Source organism: Grus americana, chromosome 6, assembly GCF_028858705.1.
Source record: "Grus americana isolate bGruAme1 chromosome 6, bGruAme1.mat, whole genome shotgun sequence".
Taxonomy (NCBI): domain Eukaryota; kingdom Metazoa; phylum Chordata; class Aves; order Gruiformes; family Gruidae; genus Grus; species Grus americana.
Window position 1 is genome coordinate 2761352 of NC_072857.1, and position 23937 is coordinate 2785288.

The 23937-nt window shown below is 45.4% G+C and overlaps 1 protein-coding gene across 1 annotated transcript in view; it reads right to left on the reverse strand.

Annotated features, from left to right (window-relative positions):
* Positions 1–7159, reverse strand: part of LYPD6 (LY6/PLAUR domain containing 6) — a 38039-nt gene extending 30880 nt beyond the window's left edge. The window contains exon 1 of the mRNA XM_054830178.1: positions 6751–7159. The gene's annotated coding sequence lies outside the window, so the exon portion shown is untranslated. The remainder of the gene's footprint in view (positions 1–6750) is intronic.
* Between the last annotated feature and the right edge of the window lie 16778 nt (positions 7160–23937).

The window sequence follows — 23937 nt, forward strand, 5'->3', positions numbered from 1 at the left end:
GCTGGGAGGAATCAATAAAGTTTTCACTCCCCCCAAAACTACTTCTTGGATGCTCTGAAACACCACAGTTGTTATCCGCCAAACGAGCTTGTTCAGAAGCTATGCAAACCTACCCGAAGTCACAGCCGTTACCCCAACGACACAGGGTTCAAGTTCAACGTTGACGGTTGGCTCTGCACAAGACAGACGTATCCCTACCCTACGCTCACCCGCTCCTCCGGCGCTGCTCGACACCGTGACGGAAGATGCTGGCCACCGCCCTCGCCAGCCCCTCTTATCTCGCTCCCGAGAAGCCTCGCTGGGGGCTGGAAGCTCCTTAAGAGAATGAACACATCTCAAGAGATATTAACTCTTAATATCTGCAGACTGGCATCTGCTTCCTCAGCAGTTTAGCCCCAAATGTTTGTCTGGAAAGAGCGCTCTAAAACCAGTAGGGATTTCTACGAAATCCAGCCCCGTACTGGTTTAGCTTTAGACTCTTGTTATATTAACACAAGGAAAACAAATGCCCTTGGCTAAATATTTAAGGCCAAAAAAGTCTGAAAACGCTTTTGACATCCTTTCCTCATCAGCATCCACAAAAACAAACAGCTCAATAGATGCAGTAAAAAAAAAAAAAAGTATGTAAAAATAACTTAAACTCCATTAAATATTTAAGCATACACACTACCGCAATAACAGTATTAGCCAAATCAGTCATGAAAACCCACTAGTGCTCATGTCAAAACCATCTTTATCTGAAGTCTTGCCTTGTTTATGAAAATTCAAATGGTCTATTTTATTATGCCACAAACCTTATGTGGCGACGGTGACGCAAACGTCATCCGAGATGGGTATTTATACAACACCCATGGATCGAGTCTAACGCAACTGCACGTGCACATCAGAACCATCAAACCGATTATCCTGCCTAAACACGCTTTACCCATCAACTCCAACAAAGTGAGCATCGCTGTAATTCAGGGAAGCCTTTCCAAAACAAACACGAGCATCACGTGTTTCATCCCTGACAACATGCATGAGACAGAATTAAACATATCACAACATATCAGTGGCCACCCGATCGGATATTGTTTCTGCTTATTGCATTCAAATAAAGCGCATGCACTCACCGGAAAGGCGAGCGCCAGGTGAAAAGGTTCAAGTTTATTTGGGATGCTGAAGTTAAACTGCCGCTCCTTGGGATTTTGGTCGGTGGAAGCCCACGAGACCGTATGACTTCAGCAACAGATGCACAGAGCGGTATCTTAAGATGCTAAAATTTTGTCAAGGACTTTCATTATTCTGGAGACAAGAGCTATTGTTTCCACTCACATCAGCGTTATTTTGGGAAACTGGTTACACACACAATTGCCCAAATTAGCTTTTATTCATTTATTCAAAAAATAACATCTGAAAAATAACCTAGCTGAATCTACTCCATCTACTTCAAAGTGCCAACGCGGAGCAACAAACAAATGAAAATCTGCACAAGAAAGCTTGGAGCTGGCAAACAGAAATCGAGTGGTTTAAGTGAAGAATATTTTGGTTTGATTGTCCTTCTCCTTCCTACCAACCTTATTTTCAGGTGACTGAAACCTTTATGACATACCTTTACCTTAGCTTCCAAAGCACAGCTGTAGACACACATCGTTTACTTAAAAACATCCATTCTGCAGCTGATTAAACTCCTGAAATGAGCTTATCAGGTCCCTCCCTCCACCACCCAGACAAAAACCCATTGCTTTCTGTAACAGTGATGTGAACATCGCGGCATAAAAGGACAACAAGCTGCAATCGCCCCGACTGCGCTTCAGTACGAATGCTGGAGAAGAGCGTGGACTTGCATTGCAAAGTGATTTCATCTGAAAATCTCTGCGTGAACAAAGGAATGAGAACAGTGCAAGGGAATGGGGACTGGAGTTCGCAATTCCCAGCCACTGAAAGGGAGGGGGGGAAATTTAAAAAACACAAACACTAACACAGCGGCCGTTCATCTAAGTTCCTGTGAAAAGCTATTTTTTTGAGGGATATTTTTTAATTGCCCTTGGGCACTTCATAGCCGTATCTAATAAGCTCAAAATTAGGCAAGGCCATGAATATACAGCCTTTAGGATTTCTGAATACAAAATACTAGGCAAATACCCTGTTCACTTGACTTCCAGTTTTCCAGAATTACTTTATTCACTGCACTATAAGCCAACTTCTGAATCCCAAGAATTTGCTTTGTTAATCTGTTTACATACTTTTCTTCTTTTGCACAGCATAACCCTGAGTATGGAAACACCCTTGTCAATACGAACCCCAGTAATTTTGTAACCCGCCTAATGCTGAAATATTTACATTAACATTTTACCAGCCAAATACCTTCAGTATACAAAGGAATCATCTGACAGCTAGTCAGTCAACTACCTACAAGTCATAATTCATCCGCACAACGGCTAATGAGATGAAAGCAGATACACACAAAAGCAGTAGGTTGACTGATACAAAGTAATTGCAGGCAGAATTTGATGACAGTAATTTATGTAATTCTATTAAAGGAAAGGCAGTTGTACAGGAAGAGAATGAAAGGTCAGATAAAACCCCCGGAATTTAAATAGCAATGCAGAAGGAATTTTATATACTATATGAACGGGAAAAAAGACACGGTAAAACTTTTAATTATAATTGACTCTATTCCTCCCGTCCCGTCCTAGCATACTTAGCAGTTTATATGGCATACATAGCAGTTTATATGGCATACATAGGAGTTTATATAGCATACATAGCAGTTTATATAAAGCCAGGCAAGGCAGCAAGGCGAGCCCCCACAACGGCTTACTCGTAAAGACACGCCAATGGAGGAGCACGCAGGATATTCTATGTCCTCAGCCCACGTCCAGCCCAATGTTTAACTTCAAGGTTCCCATGAAGAATTTTCTGAGTATTACAGCAAAGTGAAGTCCTGGCACGAGGCACAGCTCCTGCTGCGTGCATCTGCAGTATCCCTTCTGAGAGAGACCCAGTCTTAACGCCCTGCCTTGGCACTGCTGTGAGCCAAATAAATAGCAATATTGTGGATTCAGACCCAATCGCGCCCTGCAGCACTGCAGAAGGGTCTGAACTGGGGATCACGTAGGCGCAAAGCTGTGCAATGTACAAATGAGTGTGATTTAGAGACAACTTTTCCCTTTTTCAACATGTGCCAAGTGATAAAACAGGATTTTATTCAGTTTACAAATGTCAAAAAAAAAAATCAGAAGTTAGCAATGATATATGGTCCGTGGTGAAGCAGTCCCACCTACATAGATACATCTCTACCATGAAACCTTCACAATTTCCACCACAGCTTTATAAAAACTCTATCGGAGACAATCAAGTCCCACGTATGCACAACAGATCGAATACTGGCACTTACGGAAAACGACACTCATTGCTGCGAACATATGGCGACTGAGGGATAAGAACTACGCTCCTCGCTGAGTAGGTCACACCACACAACAAAGAACACAATAAATTCACCGGGGAAAAATGGGCATCTAAGGTCTACTACAGCTATTGAAACGCTTGGCAACAAGGAAATCTATGAAGAATTATTCACTTTATAAGAGGAAGAAGGCTTTCCAGCAGGCAGGCAGTCTCATTGTTCGAACCGACCCATCCTCTCAAAAAATCACTGAATCCAAAATAATTTAAAAAAAAAGATGAAATAAACATGGGATATATTTGTACTCATGTCCTTCCTCACCAATTATATCACAAGAAGGTATTGTCTAATGTAAAAATTTATTCAGTGCCAAAGAAGTACCAGCAATTCTACCTTACCACCTACTTTGTGCTATTCTCACTCAGTAAATATCTTCTCCCAAAAGGAAGATACCTATCAGCAATCGAGATTCGCCATGTTTTACCCAGGGACCACGTCAGCCACCCTAGGATTAAAATAAGAGTTTGTTTTCAAGACAAATGAGTTCATTTTAACTAAATACGTCTTACTGAGCTTTATCAAACCAAACCATCAGCCGCACCGATACATACTTCAATCTCTTCTGCAGAGTTCACCATCGCCCAAGCTCGGCTGTTGTATCCCTTGACCCCTGCGAGTTGTTCTGCCTATTCCATCACATCAATTTGACAGACGTTATGTGCAATGTGGGGGCCAGGAAAAGGAGGGGGGGGGTTATAGCTTACCAAGGTCAGGTTCGTACATGGCTAAATAACATCTTGAAGGATGTACAGCAATTAATTTAGCACTCCTTCAACCGCCGTACTTGCCGATCTATCCAGTTTCTAAGGGTAGTGGGAAGCCTGGACAAATCAAGGGATTCAGACTTGGGTTTCCAGTGGAAAACCCCAATCCTACTTGTGAGCAAAACCAGAAAAAATAATTTATTCTATTTCTGAACTACATCGTAACTTATACTTTACCTTTTACACCAGAGAGTTGGAGGAAATCAGACTCAAGATCAGACACGCGAATGCCAGATAATTAAACAAACGGATCACTGACGCATGAATAAAGTTTTAGATTTACAGCAAACAAGTCTTCTACTGTAATGCAACCAGGATGACTTGTCAGATGTTTTTTATGTCAGCACTGGCCTAAAAAATCCAGTGGAAACTCGAAGGGTTGGATTCCCTCCCCGCTGGCACCTCCCAGGGCCGTACAGGAGGCGGCAGGGTTAGACCCAAGGACCGGCCTGATTAAAAGCCTCTCCTCAGTGTTTGCATAACTGATCAGTTGAGTGTTGGGAATCATTTTATCTGAGCAGTACTAATGAGCTAAATCACTATTATTATTGCAGTGATCACCCACCCGTAAGCGCCTCACCGAGGCTTTATTTTTACCTTCTCCCACAGCAAAGCGAACGCGGACCTAGTGAAGAAACCTCATCCTGACACCTCCTCTCTACCAATGCATGGAGCCTGCAAGCTCATCGCTCGCTAAAGCACAGATATCTACTTTTTTCATTTCCGCTGCCCTTCCCTAAGCGCTTGTTCCACAGCAGACGGCACCGTTACATTTTTCACACCAGAAAACCAAACACGCAGGACCGAAATCCTCAGGGCTCCGCCGCCGTGAAGCTGGAGCAGGACGCAGGAGCCAGCCTAACCTCCTGACACCACCAGCCCTCAGCTCTGATGCATCGAGATAGTCGTATCTCTGTACGAAATGGGGTTTCCACAGCAATAAAAGCAAAAAAAAAAAAAAAAAAAAAAAAAAAGTTCTAAAGGTATGTTAATGGCCACACTGGGGATCTCCACCCAGTTCACACTGAGATCTCTGTTATTCGCCATTAATTTCCACAGAACAAGCTCTCTGAGGCAACATCATTTTGTTTTGAGAGAGAATACATATATTGTGCCAGTTCTGCCCACCAGACGTTCACAGTCCGTGATAACCATCAGCCCTGTGCTCTGGCGTGGCCTTACAATGAATCTCATATTGACCAAAAAAGACGAAACACAGCCCTTCTGCGTAGCCTGGACTTCTGATGCTATTAAAAAAAAAAAATAAAAATCAACAAATTTACACCTAACAGTGAACTGTATTAAACACAGCGGATACTTCTGCAGCTAGTCCCACAATTTGTGCAGGTTTTCATACCTGTCAACATCCGTTACCAAGTAAATTTTCAAAAATGTAAAAGAAATCACATGGACACAAGAAAGAATTATACAGCTCACCTATTGTACTGGCAAGCGATGTAATTTAGTGTTTTCCATCGTGCTAGCTATAGAATGTAATTATAATTAAGAAAGTGTTAATATTCCCTCCAACGAAAGCATATTTAGCAGAAAAGAGCGCACACGCTGGCTACAATAGGAAACACAACTATTTGTCTAAGAAACTAATTTCATTTTTTACATAGGGATTTTTTTTTTTAATACCAAGGAAGAGCAGGAAGCTCTTTTGCACCAGCAATGCAGTTCTCTTTTGCAGACTCACGACAGATTATTTCATTTGCTTTTACTCGGAAAACAATTTGTGAAGAACTGCATTTTCATAAGCAGACTCTCAAAAAAAATAAAAAAATACAGCTTGCACACACACACCCCCCCCCCCCCCCCTCATCTCCTGCTAAATCCAGTGGGGATTTGGGGAGCGGGGCAGGACCAGCCGGACATACAACCGCACCTCGCCCTCTCCATCACCCCACCTTCGTTGCAAAAAGCACCCGGACAAACCGCTCCTGCGGCTGGACACCCCTTTCTGCCCCGGGAGCACCCACCTTTGGGTGTCAGCATCGCGGAGCTGCCCCCGCGGGCTGAGCTCCCCATCCGCTCCGCGGAGCAGCCGCCGAGAGACCCGGGGGGCGGCGCCGGATGGCAAAAGCCCCCCGAAACCCCCCAAAATAAATGAATCCGCGATAGGAGGGTGTTGCGGAGGGGGGGGGCGGACTCGGAGGGCGGCGGTGTGTCAGCCCGGCTGTCACCCCCAAAACGGGTGGGCAGGAGGGGGCTCCCCGGGACACCACCCCCCCCCCGGGTCCTCTCGCCGACACGGGGCCGGTTCCGCGCCCTCGGTGGGGCGACTGCTCCGTGCGCGGAGCTGAAATTACCCGACGGGTGCTGGAACGACCCGAAACCGCTCGGGTTCACCTTTTACCTGCCACAGCACCGGCACGTTGGTCTGCGCACACGCCACCCGAAGGGACTTCCAGACTGAGATCGCAAGATGGGGTGCGGGTTTGGTTTGGGTTTGGGGTTTTTTGGGTTTTTTTTTTTTTGCTGTACTAGAGGCAAAGGTTAGAAAACAGAGATTTCGCATAGTAGAGAGAGGCGTACCTTTGCAGCGCGTGTGTCCTGGCTCCATTCAGGGAGTTTCCATCGCGCCCTCGGCAGAGCCGGCGGACGGGGGACCCCGGGCCCGTCCCCCCGGTGCTCCCCCGCGGGCGGTGCCGCCCGGCCGCTCGCTGCCCTCTCCCGACTCCCGGCTCCCCCGGCCCGGCGGCGGCCCCTCGGGCTGCGGGCTCGGTACAGCTCCCTCCCGGGGCCGGCGACAGCCGCGCTGCTCGGTCATGGAACGAATGTGCCCGCCGCTGCAGCTCTCCGCTGTCGGGAAGGGAAGATTAGGATCTTCGCCGGGCACGGATTGTGCTGAGCTCTAGTTTTCTTTCATGCTTCATTAAAAATTAGATGGTGGATTATTTCAAGCATATATATATACATATCAAACAATTATGTTATTATTCTGCTCTCTTACACAAGTCTTCTTTGTTTCGGGGAAAAAAAAAAAAACAACCCAAAAACCCCAACAATCTATGGACTACAAAGCATAAATTCGAAAGCGTGGAGAACGAGGAGCTGTGAGCCAGAAGGAATCGCATCCCACCACAGCAGAGCGCGAACCGAGCGCCTCGCCAGCGCTGCTCCCGCGTGAAATGCTCACGCTCCTGGCTGCAGGGTTACCTTACTGCCAGCGGCTTTGCCCCTCTGAGGGGGCTGATGCCGCTCTTCACAGGGGTCACTCGCTAGGGAGTGATTTCTAACTATCTGCTGCTGCTGGGAGTGTCCTTCCAGCGATGGATGAATCACGCCGGTTTATCCCAGCATAATGTTACAGAACGCTTTACTCAAGCAAAACTCCGTATATGAGGCTGCAGGTTTTCATCTCTTGCCAATTTCAAGTGGGTTTTGTTATCGTTAAAAGAATGTAATTACGTATATCTCCCTATATTCAAGTCTGTTTCTCAACAGACTGAACATAAATACCTACACGTATTTAGAGAAGCATGACATCACATTTTAGCTAAGTGGCTTTTAGATAACAAGCAATGCCCAGTCCCTGAGAATGCAAAGATTAGATAAAATATTGAAGAAGAGCTGCGACTGCCAGCCATTTGTTTGCACATACTAGCGTAAAGTTTAACACCACAGTTTAATTCATTTCGGTACATTAATTAGTCATGCAGAAAGTATTCAAAACAGACTAAGCAACAATTCATCAAAAAAAGCATTAGTATTAAATCAGCATTGGCTGCTGGTTGAAAGCTGCTAATAAAGCCAGGAATGCTCTTGCTGATGGGAGAAGCTACACAACCTGTCCCCCGCTCCCATCCCAAACACAAATCAGGGGCAGGGGCTCCGGTGGGAGCCTGGCGTGGCACCACCGGTCTTTCCTGCTCCATGCTGCTCCCATTTCCTCTTGCAAATGTTTGTGGGAATATCATCTGCAAAATATAAGTGCTCTCAAACAGGTCTCCAACACGGCCAAAGATATTTTTGTCCTCTGGGTTTTGAGCACTGCCACGTGTATGCTCCTATGTATAATCTCACATTTTAAGAGTTGCTCTGTTGATATAACCATTGTTCACCCACTGGAAAGGCTGCAGTCAGACCCAATTCTTGAATTAATTGCTTATTATTTACCTACATGGCATCTTGGAGAGGTCCATGTCTTCCTCTTAGGGTTAATATGGTATAAAGATTCATTTCAAAGATTCCTTAGAGTTTTGCAGGAAAAATATTGCATAATGGAGCAATGACTCAGCGTCAAAAAAAATGAAAGTCAAGGGCAGACCTCCTCGGACCATTGTATCCCACAAGTCAGGTGGAGGCAGAAGGAGGACTTGAAGAAATGAGTGGGAAAGAGAGAAGTGGTTTAGCAGAACAGACCATAAATACAGAGGTCTGGGAAAGCCTTTAAGGGACCGAGGACCAAACCTTTGTGTGGGCAGGGCAAGATCCCCTCCCTCGCCCTGGTGCCGGACCAGAGCTGCTGGGTGTTTCTGGACGATGAGCTGCTCGGGCAGGTGATTTGAAAGGCAGATGCCAGCTCTGGGCGTAAGACCTTAGTCAGGGCTGGGTGTGGAGGCAGAGAGCTTGGTGCTGAGCAGGCAGCTCGCTTGGTGCTGAGCAGGCAGCGCTTGGACGGAGAGGACAGGAGCCAGAAAGCCCATGTGAGGAGGAAGCTGTGGCAGCCCCGGGTAGACACAAGGCATTGCTTGGGCCAAGGAAGGGCATCTGGCTGGGTTTACTCGCTGGGTTCACCGATTGCATCAGGTGGTGGCTGTAAACTGGCTGCGGCACAGCAAGTATTCAGTGGTCCTCTACGGACTGAGGTGGTAGGCGGCCTTACCCCAAAAAAGAAATGGGTAGAGAAAGACATCTCCTTTTCAGGGGAGCTAATGAGAGAACGAGGTTAAAGGAGTGGAGCGGACACTGAGTGTTGCTAACAGAGGGCGAACACCCTGGGACTGAGGTCCTGACTCAGCTCAAAGATCACCCTTTAGACTGAAAAACCCTAGCCTGATACACAGGATTTAATAATGCATAGGTAATTATATTCATATTTATTCCCACGAATACCATGAATAGGAACAGACTCATCTGGCTGGAGCTTTCAGTCCTCGTGAATCATCCCAATGAATCAATCATAACAATACAGACGAGGAGCTTCCTGAAGAGAAGACAAAAGGAACAGCAAGACCATGAGACAGCATCGTGGAGATGAAAAGTTTAAAAGGACAGGGAAGAAATCCCACAACAGTATCGGGATTATAAGGGCTGTAAGTCTCGTGAAGGTTACAAAAGCTTTGTGTTTCTGTAGGGAGATTATGAGGTCAAAATATCCAGCTGAAAAGGGTTTTATATGAATCAGATTATTCCAACTCCACCAGTATCCATAGAAGTATACCTACCTGACCGTACGTGCACACATAAAATAGAGTTATTTCAAACAGCCTGGAAACTTTGTATCTAAAACCACTGTTAAAATAACTCACAAAATTATATAAGTTATGAAATAAATAGTAAAGCATTTTAAGAGTCCCATACAGACTTGAGGATTAAAGAAATAATTGATGTTAACCATAAAAAAGCTAGGTAATTTATCGTGAAAGACATTTTTTTCTTCTCCTAAGGAGGGTTGCTCACTACAGCCAAGCACCATGTTCATCCCTTTGCTGAGAGCCGGAGCACTGACGTGATATTTAAAGCAGGCTCACAAGCAGCAACTAACCACGATGCTCCACGCAAGCGCTATGGTGTCTCACGCCAAGTTAAATGCCAAAGCATTGAAGGCCAGCTATTAATAGTTACTATTAATTCATTAATTTAAAAGATTACATGAAAGAATTAACAATCGTAGACAACACTGGCCGGCAACATTAGGTCTGTTTATAGCAAACCCTGGTTTTGTCTTTAGGGAGAATGAATGAGATCTGCTCCTTCAGAAATGGTTGGGGGGGTTTTGGGGGGGCCTTAAGCGCTGTGACCCTGCCTTTGTGCACTATATAAAAATAGATTTAAATCTCCACATATCTTCAGACACTTCCTAATTGACCAGGCATGAAAACACATCACTATTTAACAGCATCTTCAGTGCAGCCCTTGGTTTCAGTGCCAACTTTCAATGCATTTTATTCATCCCCTCGCTTGTGATGGTTTATGAATGATCACTTCAGAGCTGGGGAACATGAAAGCCAGTCCTTTAGCTGCATATAGCTTGTACGAGCAGCAGTGTGCATCTGCTAGATTGGATTCCTCAGATTCCCCACAAGCACTGGGAAAAGAGCTAAACTGGGACCGCTATCGTTTCGTTCTCTGTGCCCATCATGACCTACTCTAGGCACAAGGCTGAACTTCTTTGCATCTGTATCTCGAACAGTAACTCCCCTAAGGAGTGTGCACCTATTATTACTATTTATAGTTCTCCTCTACCAGCATCAGATATAACATGTCGGTCTAAATTCAATTTCACTGTACGCTTTTTTTAAAAGCCTTCTGTCGGTTTTAATCACCTTTATACCGTCGCTGAAGCCTTGCCAAGAGCACCCAGCATTTGGTGTTTCTGAAGGGATAGCTCAGTTATTGCAGGAGCAGACAGCCCCAGAAGGCACGCTGCCTATTTTCTATAACCGCCTGGATTTAGACCAAGATTTGGGAAGACAAAGCGTTAGTAAATCATTAACCTTTGGGCTTGGTGGATTTAGGGCTAGATATCCATAATCAGGCTCTACAAAAGCCAGGGCACGACAGAGATGCTCGCACACTTCAGACCTCTGAGCAGCCCCTTCCAGCCCACCTTCCCCCGGCTGTTCACCGTTTGGGGCAAAAAAGACTGTAAAGAGATGGCGAAACGCAACAGTGCTTCCAGGTATCCTAAGTCTGGATATGGAATAATGATCATTTTGATGGGAACTGGATCTCCACATCTTCCGAGATACAGGAGAGGGTCTTGATACAGAGGTTCTCCAAATTATAACCCTCCACCTATCTTCTGCTTCCTACAACCCTCAGGGAACTGAGGTGTTTGTGTGCTGACCCCAGAAAGCGCTGCTCTTAAAGAATGGCAGTCTCAGCAAGAAAAAACTCAAAATCAATGACAAGGATATTAAACTTTACATCAAATGAAAGCACTGCATTTTGAAAGTTCAAGTTCAGTTGCTACCAACATTCTACCAAATTATCTTCGTTTGGTAGAAGGTTCAAGGACAGTAGCTTGGAGACATATTCCAAGCTATCGGTGGTTTATAGTCATATTACAAATGTAAGGCTTAGGTTCCTGCATGCCCAAACAGTCCTTGGTTTCACATGGAATTAGTGACATAATTAACAACATTTAATAATGTTCAACAGATACTCAGAGGCAGAGTGGAATGAGCAGTCTAAGTGGGCGCCTTTCTATGATATCAGCAAGACTGAATTTTCCAGTCCTACAAAGGAAATGAAAGTAAATATCTATGGTGTTACTGGTCTCTAGCATTTGGAAATTACTTTCCCGGCAGTAAAACTGGGAACACACTATTAAATCACAGCATTTTGTGAAGAACAGAACATAGTGGGCATTCTTGCGTGCGTTATTTGACTTCAGACTTTCCTGGTTTAAACATCGCTTGAAGAGAGAGAACAGTCTGATCAAATACTTGTTCTAATTGCATTCGGTCTAACAGCCCAACCACCAAAGCAGTATCAAAAAGAAAAAGATTTCATACCAGTTCAGCATCCCTTCATTTTCAATGGTAACTCTCAAATACGATTCCTTTTGGACGTCCCTTCAAGAGAACATGGCTTAATAGAACAAAACATAACATCTATCTGGTGTATTAAAAAAAATAAAAATAAACGGCCCTCAATACTTCGAAGAAACAGGAAAATATTACAAGAAAGACCGAGGTAAGGTTTACAGAGAGATGGGCAGGTAAAGAAAAATTGGAGGAAAAAATTGGAGTGCTTCAAGGGCAAGGGGGTAACATAACATGGAGAAATAAGTGTGTGGGGAAGGGGAACAGAAGATTTTAGACAATCCATGGTTCAGTGACAGGGAAAATCCCTATATCCTCAAGGACCTGCCATCCTCTGCCTGACAAGAAACTAGATTAATTAGCCAGCGCAGGGTTCTGTGCCACAGCAGAAGCATGGACATGCCCAAAATCTTCTTGTACGGTTTTAGGCCATGGACAACATGAGTTGGGTTAAAAAAAAAAAGACTAAAAAAAGATAAAAAAGTGGCCACGTCACTACGGAATACAAGACAGAAGCTCTAGCCAACTAGTAACCACCAAAACACTTGCACGCAGCTACATAACGTTGTATTTCCTACTAGAAGGCACTGAAGGCGTGTGGCATGTTTTAACAACACGCTCCACGTTTTATAAACCACGGTTGTACCCACCAAGAACAATACTTCAGCGAACGACTTGCGGCGTGTTTTTCCTTCGCTGCCAGGCTTTGGCAGGAGACACCTCTGCGTCACGAAGGGAATTCCAGAGGCGGGTATCAACCGTAGAATCTGTAGTCAGCAGCCTTTCTGCCGGACGAAGGATGCTTCACAGAAAGCGCACTTCTGGATCGGCGGCAGCCATAAAAGCACGGAACCATGAAATAAAGGATTTTTAAAAAAAAAAAAAAAAAAAAAAAAAGCAAGGAGAGAAAAAAAGCAAGAGTTAGTGGAATAAAAAGGAGGTTAAATTTTTTTTCCACACGCTGGGGGTTTTTTTGCAAAGAGCAAGGCAAAAAGTGACAGGCATGAAAGAGACCCTGATTGCCTATTAGTAACTGCTAGTAGCACCGTTAGTTTATTTACTAGAGTGAAAACTAATAAGGAGACTAATGAGAGGTTTGGTTTGAGGCATTGTGGCGTTTCATTACAGGCTGGTGGAAAATTGGAAATGAACCTGATAGCTCTGTACTCCGCGAACTCTTTCTCTTGGATCTGTGTGAAAATGCAAACACACATGCCTGTGTTCAGCCGTACTTGCCAGGAGAACTCCTAAGGAATTTTTTTTTTTTTTTTGACAACTTTAATTCTCCCAGTAGAAGATTTCCAGCTATTTTATTCCTCTTTATGCCTAGCATTGCAGTATTACAACATTAAAATTCGTTTACCATCAACATACTAACGGTTTATATGCCTGTCGTGCCTTTGATCAGGGTCTGTCAAAGCACATCATGAAATGTAATTAATTAAGCCTCCCGATACTCCTGGGGTCGGTAGTGGGATACGGTGGCATCGCTTCACCTCCCCAGCATGGGGGCAGCCGGCTTCATGGTGCAAGGAGACATTAACTCCTTTAGTAACCTGCTCGGTGACGATAAACACTATCTCCAACTCAAGAGACAGGGAGAAGATAGAAAGCAAAATGGGACTGGGTAAAGAAATTGAATTCATCGCCTTTGCTTGATAAGTATCTTAGAAACTCCAGTGTAAGTGAACACAGAAATAGCACCCCACAAAGACATTAAAAGGTACTGAAAACTTTTCACGAATACATTAGAGAAACAGGAAGCAAACAGGTAAGGTTCCCGACAGTTTAGGGTGATGTAAGCAGTAAAACTGTTTTAACCCGTTGGATAATAATAATAATTAATAATAATGGATAATAATAATAATGCCATTTCTTTTGCCAGGAGCTATACATTTACAGAAGACTGACACATCATCTACCTCCTTCCCCACGTGCAGTGTCCCTGTGCATGCATCATCCCTGATAGCACCAGCAGATCTTCTGACTGTTTTTATTTCTGGTGGGGTTTGGTAAATAAACCCCCCACAACTCTGTTTTGGGAATTAATACCTACCTGAATCCTTGGTAGAACAGCAGTGTCCATCCCCCCAACCCATGCATTTCTGGGTTTTCCCTGAATTTAAAAGAGAGCGGATGGGCTAGAGTAACTCATCGCAGAGCCGATTTACGGGCGTGTGTATGTACGCCATGCACTAAGGAGAATCTAGCTTGCCTGATAAATAACCTAGCGTTTTCACAAATTTACCAAATTATATCTTTTGGGTTGCTTGGGTTTTCACCATTCCTTCTAGAGGAGCAAGCAAACCCACCGCTATCAAATGCAGCCTCTCTGGGTAAAAGTTCCATGAGGAGCATCTCTGCGTTTGCAAATGCACCAAAACTTCTGACCTTTCCAGAGATGATCCATGTAGTTTCTTAGGAGGAAAAAAGGTCATCTGGAGAAGATTCACAATAATTTCTGATATTCATAGCTGACTATTAATAATTTTGGATCCTTGATGAAGTACAAGGGAAATACCTGTATTTAAGTTCTCAGGCTTTTCAGCATAACTAAGTAGAGAGCACAACCAGGAAAAAAAAATTAAAAAGAAAAAAGTAAAAGATGGATTTAAAAGAAAATACCAAAGGGGGCTAAACTGACAAGTTTTATATTCTTCCCTCAGGGGAAAAGTCTTCCAAGCAGGTGCAGAGATAAGCAGCAGAAGGCACGACAAAGCGGTGCAAACACGACATGGAAGAAATAGCAAAAATACATGCACATGCAATTACACCTCCTTCCCCTGGAAACGGTGTCAGACTGCATAAACGAGCTGGGCAAAGCAAGCGGTTCCAGAACTGCAAAACAGCATGCAAGCTGAACTCCAGCCTCTTCCTTTGACCGTTTGTCTGTGTTACTAAAAAATATCATTAATGATTTCACTGATCCCAGGCCAGAAAGCTGTTGAAGGAGTATTTGTACACACGTTCGCTTCAACTCCTCCTCTCAGACTCCAAAAAAAAAAAAAAAAGACTAACGTGCAATTTTTCCCTAAAGGATTTTGCAAGATTCTGGGAATGGGAGAAACCTCCTGAAACCCCTTTGCCGGCATCACCCGCGTGACCCTGTAGTTTGGAGACAGTTCCAGCCTTCGGTAGGAGCATTTGATCTGCACGGTGCCCCAAAACAACAAGCCCTTGCTCAGTTTGAAGCCAAACACCTCACTTTATTAAGCCCCTGATCCAATGTCCACTGAAGCTGAATTAATGCCAGTCTCCCACCAACTCCAGCCTTGTTTGATTAGGCTGTAAAAAAAAAAAAAAAAAATTACAAACTTCTCTATTTTTTCCGTGTAGCTAAATTCCATCAATGGATTAGTATTTTTTTTTAATCATCAAGAACATCTTGGGTTTTGCCTCTTGCTTTTAGGTCAAATTTACTGGATATCTAACGTCAGCAACCCAACCGTATTGCTTGTTGCCCCTTGTTTTACAGATGCAGTTGCTTTTCAGCTAGATGTCTTCTTCAGGCTTATACATTTTCATAAAATATGAAATGATGGAATGACAAGCAGATTGAACAATTACTGCTGAATTATTTTTTTTTTTTAGAATACCATATTGGCAATTTGGCAGAACTGCGATGTGATGTTGCCGTGTTTAATATACAGGATGAACAGAAGCTTTGAGTTTAATAAAATAAGAAAATAAACAAAAGAAGGGGGAAAAGCCATTGGGAAATACTTTGCATGTCTATAGTTAAGATGTTAATGGTCCAAAATAACATCTGTGTTCTTCCTACATTCTTAAAAAAAAAAAAAAAAAATCACTTGCTGATTATGTTAGCTTGCTTTGAAAGCCCACAGCAGATTTATTATTTCCTTTGGAAAAAATGTACTTTGTTCTTCCTACAATATCATTCCCATCAACTGTAGCATGCCAAAAGAAGCTGCTTTGGGAATAAGCCAAAAAGATTGAGACAATGTGGTATACTCTAAACACAGACTGTTTGTGGGCTATGAGAGAAAATCCTTTTGTAATTTTTGAAGTCTGCATTTGGTGCAAGTTAATGAGAAAGTTTGAGAGACTGAAAGGTCTCATTATGATATGTCACTCCAAGATTGCATCTTTGTTTTCTTAATTTTCTTTTAAGCTGCTCCCAAGTTGGCTAAAAAGAATCTTTATGAGAGAGGATGAGATAAATTTCAATGCAAAGATGGCCAGTCCAGATCTGATCCAGTTATTTTGGTCTTGCTGGAGTGAATGAGCATACGAGTCACTGAGAAGAGAGACGGTTGACAGAGCTATAAAAACCCAGCTATTTTTTTTCTCCCACTCTACTGGCATCTATTTGGGCTATTTACAATACTGTGCACATTGATAGAAAGGTAGTCCTCTCTTCTGTTTGGGAATCTCTCCTTTTTTACCAGCTCCCAACCATTTTTCCAAATTATTTACTAGGTAATCCCGTGCAACAGCTGTAATCATGTGGGTTATCTGCAAGATCATTAATCTTCTCATGTGAGTAAGTAGAATCCTCTGAAGAGAAGCCGTTTCCTAAGTGGGCAAAGAAAAACCTGTCATGTGAAAAATCAAGATGGTCAAAAAGAAGCATTTGGGATGCAAAGTGGGAAGAAACTGCTACGGTTATTGATTAGCTCTATGACCTTTGCGTTGAGTGTCTAATTACAAATACATATGTGTTGGGTTTGCATGGCAAGGTTTTGGTAGCGGGGGGGCTACAGGGGTGGCTTCTGTGAGAAGCTGCTAGAAGCTCCCCCTGTGTCTGATAGAGCCAACGCCAGCCAGCTCCAAGACGGACCCGCCGCTGGCCAAGGCCAAGCCCATCAGCGCCTCTGTGATAACATATTTAAGAAGAAGAAAAACACTTAGAGGGAGAGCTTTTGCAGCCGGAGAGAGGAGTGAGAAGATGTAAGAAACTCTGCAGACACCAAGGTCAGTGCAGATGGAGGGGGAGGAGGAGCTCCAGGCGCCGGAGCAGAGATCCCCCTGCAGCCCGTGGTGAAGGCCATGATGAAGCAGGCTGTCCCCCTGCAGCCCATGGAGGAAGGATGAGGGGGTGTAGAGATTCCCCCTGCAGCCCATGGAGGAAGGATGAGGGGGTGTAGAGATTTCACCTGCAGCCTGTGGAGGACCCCACGCCAGAGCAGGTGGAGGCACCTGAAGGAGGCTGTGGCCTGTGGGAAGCCCACGCTGGAGCAAGTTCCTGGCCGGACCGGTGGACCCGTGCAGAGGGGAGCCCACGCCAGAGCAGGTTTGCTGGCAGGACTTGTGACCCCGTGGGAGACCCACGCTGGAGCAGTTTGCTCCTGAAGGTCTGCACCCCGTGAGAGGGACTCCTCCATGCTGGAGCAGGGGAACGATGAGAGGAGTCCTCCCCCTGAGGATGAAGAAGCGGCAGAAACACCGTGAGATGAACTGACCGTAACCCCCACTCCCCGTCCCCCTGTGCCGCTGAGGGGGGGGAAGGTTGAAGCCGGGAGTGAAGTTGAGCCCGGGAAGATGGGAGGGGTGGGGGGGGGTGTTTTAAGAGTTGATTTTATTTTCTCATTCCTCTACTCTGTTTTGCCTAGTAATAAATCAGATGAATTCCCTCTCTCAGTTCAGTCTGTTTTGCTCGTGACGATAATTAGCGAGTGATCTCTCCCTGTCCTTATCTCGACCCACAAGCATTTCGTTATGCCTTTTCTCCCCTGTTTAGTGAATGAGGGGAGTGAGAGAGCGGCTCTGGTGGGCACCTGGCCCCCAGCCAGGCTCAACCCACCACAACATACAACTCTGGGTATTGATGAAGTTCATCCAGCAGCTTCATGGGAGCGCTGGCTCCACTCCTGCAACCCTCACCGTCCTGGTGGCATTACAGCAGTCCGTGCTGGGCTGCTAGTTTATTTGTTTGACCCCGGCATTGCAGTTCGTTGCATGCTGCAGTGCTGTTCAGGCAGGCAAAAAGGAAGAGTAGCTAAGCTAGTGGCTGGCACACCAACCACGGAGGCGATCAGAGGGAAGGGTGTACGTCCCCTTAGGACGCAGGGGACCTACGCATGTAGCATCACATTCTTTGGCGTGATGGCTTTGTGACCGTACCCGGTCCAATAGCAGTCCCAGATTTTGGCTCGAGATGATGTTCTCATGGAATGTTTTTTCTCTTGAACAGAGTCCTGGGGAAAGCCAAAAAGCAGAAGTCAGGTACTAGAGAGAACATCCTTCACCAGCAAACTTCATCCTCAGCCATTGCAAACAGTTCTGTCATAAAATCTGTTTCACGTAGGGATCAACTTCCACATTAAACACGGAGCTCCGCCAACTGGATGGCTATTCCTGAGTCTCACAGATCTGGTGACCACCAGAAACGCTCCCCTCCACCCAGGGTATGCACTGCCGCGTTGTAAGTTGTACTGCGATAGCCTGGATTGCTCCCAGCGGCGAGGAAGGTCAGAAACAGGCTTTTCAACCCAGACCTGCTCTTTTTAGTACAACATATGTGCAGAGGAAGTCGTCAAGAAGAAATCCCTTGAGGTTATTTCTTGTACCTCTTCTAAAGGACTAAGGCAGCACGCCTTTGCCTATGCATGACTCCAGCAGGTCCCATTTGTTCTTGTGCCAACTTGTCCTTTCAGCAGCGCAGCCCAGTGCTGCTTCCCCCGAGTGCTTCCAACCCGTGGGGCTTGCTCTGTGTTCTTCCCTTCCTCTCAGTCTCCAAACCACTTACACAGCAGGAGAACATGTTCCCGGAGAGGGAGCAGTTGCTGGAAGTGATGTAGCCAAGGTTGGGGAGGAGCTGAGTTACCTGCAATGAACCTCACCAGCACGGTTATACCCCAGACCCCTTGCCCGTGCCCTTCTCTGCACTCGGCCCTCAGGGATCCACCAGCAGCACGCCCTACGTCTGCCCGATTTTCAATAACGAGTTCAATTCTGAGCGTACCTGCTGAGAGCCATGGCTCTTCTCTCCAAGCTCCTTGCACTTCTGGAGCTAACGTTAAACTAAGCTGGCGGCAAAAGTTCCCGTATTAATTTATGTGCAGAAGGAAAAATGGTAGAGCTCAACCCAGTCCTTGTTGAAAGCCCAAGTCTGAAAGCATTTCTGAACACTTGCTGCAGAACTCGGTTCCTAAGCAAACGCTCGGATTTAGCGATTTTCACACAGAACGAAGGACCCAACGTCAGCTGCTTCGATGCGCTCACGCGCTCTGGCTTTGGGCATGCATGCGAGTCCGTGGAGGAGGGCTGGAAGAGGTCTGCAGTGGTTTAATTGTTCAGCTCAGAAAAAACATTACACATATGATCGGTATAGTGGTTCTAAATAAAAGGACAGAAAATGTAAAACCATCCAAAAATACTAGCAGATGTCAGCTGTCAGTCAGTAAATAACTTTGGGTTTTTGTGCTAAATTAATAACAGCAACTTCTAGCGAATCTTTAAATTAGGTTGTGGGATTAAAACTGTACCTCGGAATCTTCTTATCTAGCGGGTGAACAAGCAATATTTTGAAGGATTTATAATGAACCTGAAAAATAAACACAACTTCTCCTATCTGTTTACTTCTCAGTAACCAGTTTATGCTAACAGCCATGGAGCCAAGCAGTCTGCTTCTCCGCAGAAATCAGAGGAGCTGTAAAATTGCATCAGTGTAAAGATAAATGCCCTCACCTGGGAGAGACAGGGATCCACAGCGAGCAGAAAAGAATGTAAGATGAGATCTTCCACAAATGCCACAACGATAGTAGCTGGGCAACACGCAAACGCTCCCCAAACTGCAAAACTCAGGAAACACAACTGAAATCCAGCCCTTTCCCCATCGCTGTGCAAAATACTCGCAATCAGGCTGAAAAGTGCTGCTTTCCAAATACTGTCAATTCAGTAGAAAACACAAATTCTTTTAAGATATAAAACGTGCTTGCGTGTTGCTTCCTGGAGTATTGGAAATTCAGATATTTTTATTCTTCATATCTTGGATATGAATATCAAACTTTGAATATCTTATATTGCTTCGGTGGAAGAGACACCAGTGGGAGTTAACCCCTTTTTGCACTTTTTCTTTTTTCTGGGTTTTTTGGAGGGTTTTTTGCGTATTCTTCAAGCTCGTTAGCTGTCACTTGAATGATTCCTTCCTTAAAATAGCATCATGACAACTGATCATCGCTAGTCTATTTTCATCACCAAAATTTTCATCACCGAGATTACTTGGTTTCACACAAAACGTAACAGCTACAAAACTCCCTGTTCAAGAATAATTAACGCTCTGACAAACAGCAGCAGCCATGGCTCGGCATTGGGAAAGCCCAGCACCATTAATCAAGAACGTATCTGCACAAGGGTGGGAATGCCTCGTTCATGGCCACAAAGCTCTCCAGCTCTTCTACCGTGGCTCAGCCCCAAAATGAGAATTGGGCTACTCATATGCTTAAATTTACACGTATGCTTAAAATTGTTTTAGATTGGGATCCAGTCCGCCTGGCAAGTGGAACAGACTCATTAAAGGGTTCTCTGGACCCACAACTAGAAGGGGAGACGGGCTCTCACTGTGGTCTTGTAACTCACTGGAGAGATGGAGGACTGACTTAGGCATCCTGGAAGGTCAGAAGGTGCAGAGGATCTACAGCTATAACAAACAGGGCTGGCCAGCATCACACCCCAGGCAGCAACAACAAAAGCGACACTCACAGTTAACGCTTCCACCTCAGGAGGCTAACTACAAAAAAGTCCGTTACTGCTAACGAAAGATAGATAAGAAGCGAGCTGTACATAAAACACTAGAAATTCCACAAAGCTGCGTATTAAAGAATCAACACACACGAGCAGCAGCGGCACACGCGGGAGGTGGCTGAGCAGGACAGCAGCACCGGGGTCTGCAAGAAATACGACAGCGCTATCTCTAGCAAAAGCAAAGGTAACAAGGTAAGAAAAACACCACCAGCGCTTTGAAAGGTGAGAGGGTTGACTCTCTTGGTTCTCCCAAACGTGAGGCACTGCAGAACCCAACACGCTCTCGGCTTGGCCCCGCTGGCCTGCCCGCAGCACACGCGTGCCCCCTCCCAGAAGATGCCCTCATCTCTCTTTAGACAAACCAGGTATCGTTGCTAAAGCAACCCTTGTGCTTTCTTGAAGGAAACCTGCCGAAGTGGAGTTGTTCTCCAGAAAGGCACACGTTGCTGCAGAGCAAAGGAATTCACAAAGGAGAAAGGCAGGGCACAGCCTGAACAGGGCTCTCCAGCGCTTTCTCCATTGCCTTCAGCCTCACACACACTCTTCCTCCCGCCTGCCCCCATCTCCTACTGCTTTCACCTCTGCCCACCCCCGTTCTGCTCCCCAGAGCACTCACATCCTCCCATGTCATCGCTGTAGGACTGGGCTGGACAGGAACAGGAGAGGAAGAAAGAGAGGCTTAACCAGCAGAGAAGAAAAAGTGTCACAAAATGAGCAACAAGAAAGAACGGAGCGCTAAAACCCATGACCTACAGAGGAAGGTCTAATGAGTGGGAGCTATTCAACCCGCAGACATTTTCTGACAGAATGAAAGGGCCAGTTCATTAAAGATCTCCCAGGGACGATCTCTTCGGCCTGTTCACGATAGATATGAACACTTCCAATGCAGCAAAAACTACTCAAGCTAGACAGGAGCAAAAACCTAGCAGTAAGGGCAAGGAAGAACTTCCCTTGTCCTGAGTAGAGGTCTTCCAGTCCAGGTTGGACAAGGACTGCTGAGGAGGACACGGAGCAGAGTTGCCTTCATCCCTATCTAGCTGAGGCTTGTTGAGGTCCCTAATACCAGTTGCACCTACTAGCAAGCTGACTGCAGATGTTCCCTACCACGTGGACACCAGAACACCACTGGAACATCCTCTGCGCATCTCTGTGCACCATGAGGAACATCTGCTCCATCTCTTGCTGCTTGGACAGCACTAAACTTTATGATGATCAGCTGTCCCAGCCCCTTTCCAGAAGCGCAGGACACTCCAAATAGTGTTTGAGAGTTCTAACTTGTTTTTCCAATTCATTAATGAACACTTTATTGTACTTAATCTGAAAAGCTGGAAAGGGATAACTGCCTTTAAGATTAATAGCAGAAACTGGGGGGGGGGAAGAGGGGAACGTGAAACAAAATTCCCTCAAGTCAAGAACATATTTTGCTAATGCAACATGATTAATGGCAAGGATGATATTATATTAATGGAGGTATTTATTAAAGTACACTTTCAAGGATTCACAATTAATCTCATTCTCCTGGACTACAAATTAATGGACTTTTTCCCAGACTCCAACAAGAGCAAAGCATAAATCCCACAGGAGAGGCACTGGCTGTCCCATGGCCAAGCACATCACTGCTAATGTCACGTTGACCTCACACTTACAGGCCAACTGCACATGTTTGTATATGCAAATCAAAAATCTTTATATCAGTCTGATGGTGTCTAAACTGATTTATAGCTGAAGATTTTGATGTGTGCTGAAAAGACTAAGTTCCAAAAATCTGCTGATAAAGATCATTGCCAGTGAACTGTCAAAGAGGGGTTTTTTTTTCTTCCCTTTATATTATAAATGATGCTATGACCAAACACATTCCTGTAAAGCTAGATCCTGTGCAAACCTGGTCTTAACAAAACATGAACACCGGTTCTTGTGGCAAGGTATGTTCAGGCCCTTCCCTTCCTCCAGCTGACTTTCCTTTCTCCGGATGTTTGAGCCCTAAACCTGCATACAGAAGGGAAATTATTGTCCCCAGGGAAGATTATTTAATCTCATCCCATCCCCAGATTCTTCTCCCTCCCTCACCTTGTTACAGATCCCAGTCTCTGTGCACAAGCTCTGGTTTGCACAACTAACAGCAGCACGCTCACGCCCCGCTGCGCCTGGCCCCTACGTTGCACGCTGGCAGCTATCCCAGCCCACACCGAGAACCGGACACACGGGTCACGCAGAGATAAGGTCTGAGGAAAGAGCTTGAGGCAAAGCACGAGACCTCTCCTGCCCACGCGCGGCCGTCTGCTTGGGACGCTGCTGAGCATCCTGGGGAAAGGCTGCCCAGGAGAACACCAACACCTCCTCCTCGGGGGACACACACGGTCCTCGTGGCTGTGCTGCGCACGTGTCCTTTGGTTCCTGACGGACCCTGACGCTCACTCGCCCATCCCCACGTGAGCCGTCTTACACGTGCACGGCTGCACGGTCCACCGGCACAGCTGGCTTTTCCATTCACGATGAACATCCTTGCACGGGGCCAGCTTAGAAATGTGCGTTTCCAACGTCTGAAGAACTTCTGCAGTCATCCCCAACCACGTCCCTCTTGCTGTTGCCCTTTGATCCCTTCCTGTTACCCTGATGTTGTTCTCCTCCGCGCCTCAGAGAGCTGCAGAGACACTTTTGTTCAGGCACAGAAATTCCCCCTCTTGCAGGCAGGTTGTCTCCTCTTGCAAATCATCCTCTACTATCTGAACTACCCAAAGATTTGGCAGCCTGTGCAAGCGAAAAATAGCCAAGGCATTTAGGTGTTCAGAATAGTGTCCTCTCCAATCGGCCGTACGTATAGATTTTATTCCATTTTTCAAGGCAGCGGAGTGAAAAAGAGAGGGTTCACCACGTTTTCTCAGCCGCAGCAAGACAGAGCATCAATTTAGGATCTTGGCTCCTTTCAGAGATGGTATTTCACCCCTCCGCCCCACATCACCGGATTTTTCTCCTCCAGACCCAGCTCGTACAAAAGCCGCAGTTTCAGCTGTGCTGGCTCCGAGGTGGGGAGCCCGGTGACAGTCCTGTGCTCTCCAGCAGCATTTTGACAATGCTTCTGTTGACTCTGACTCTTTGCTCCCAGTTTGCCAAACTTTGCTCTTCAAAGCAGAGATTTTTCTCTCCAGTTGGTCTTTTCCAAAAGTTAGTTTGCTGCTATGAAGACATTGGATCTATTTTATTCAAAATCTTCAGGGTGCAATTCTTCCCACAGTGGTTCACAATGTTCTTCATTCAATACTCTCCCGAAAACCCAAACCTAAATTGCTCTTGCTCTTTCTTT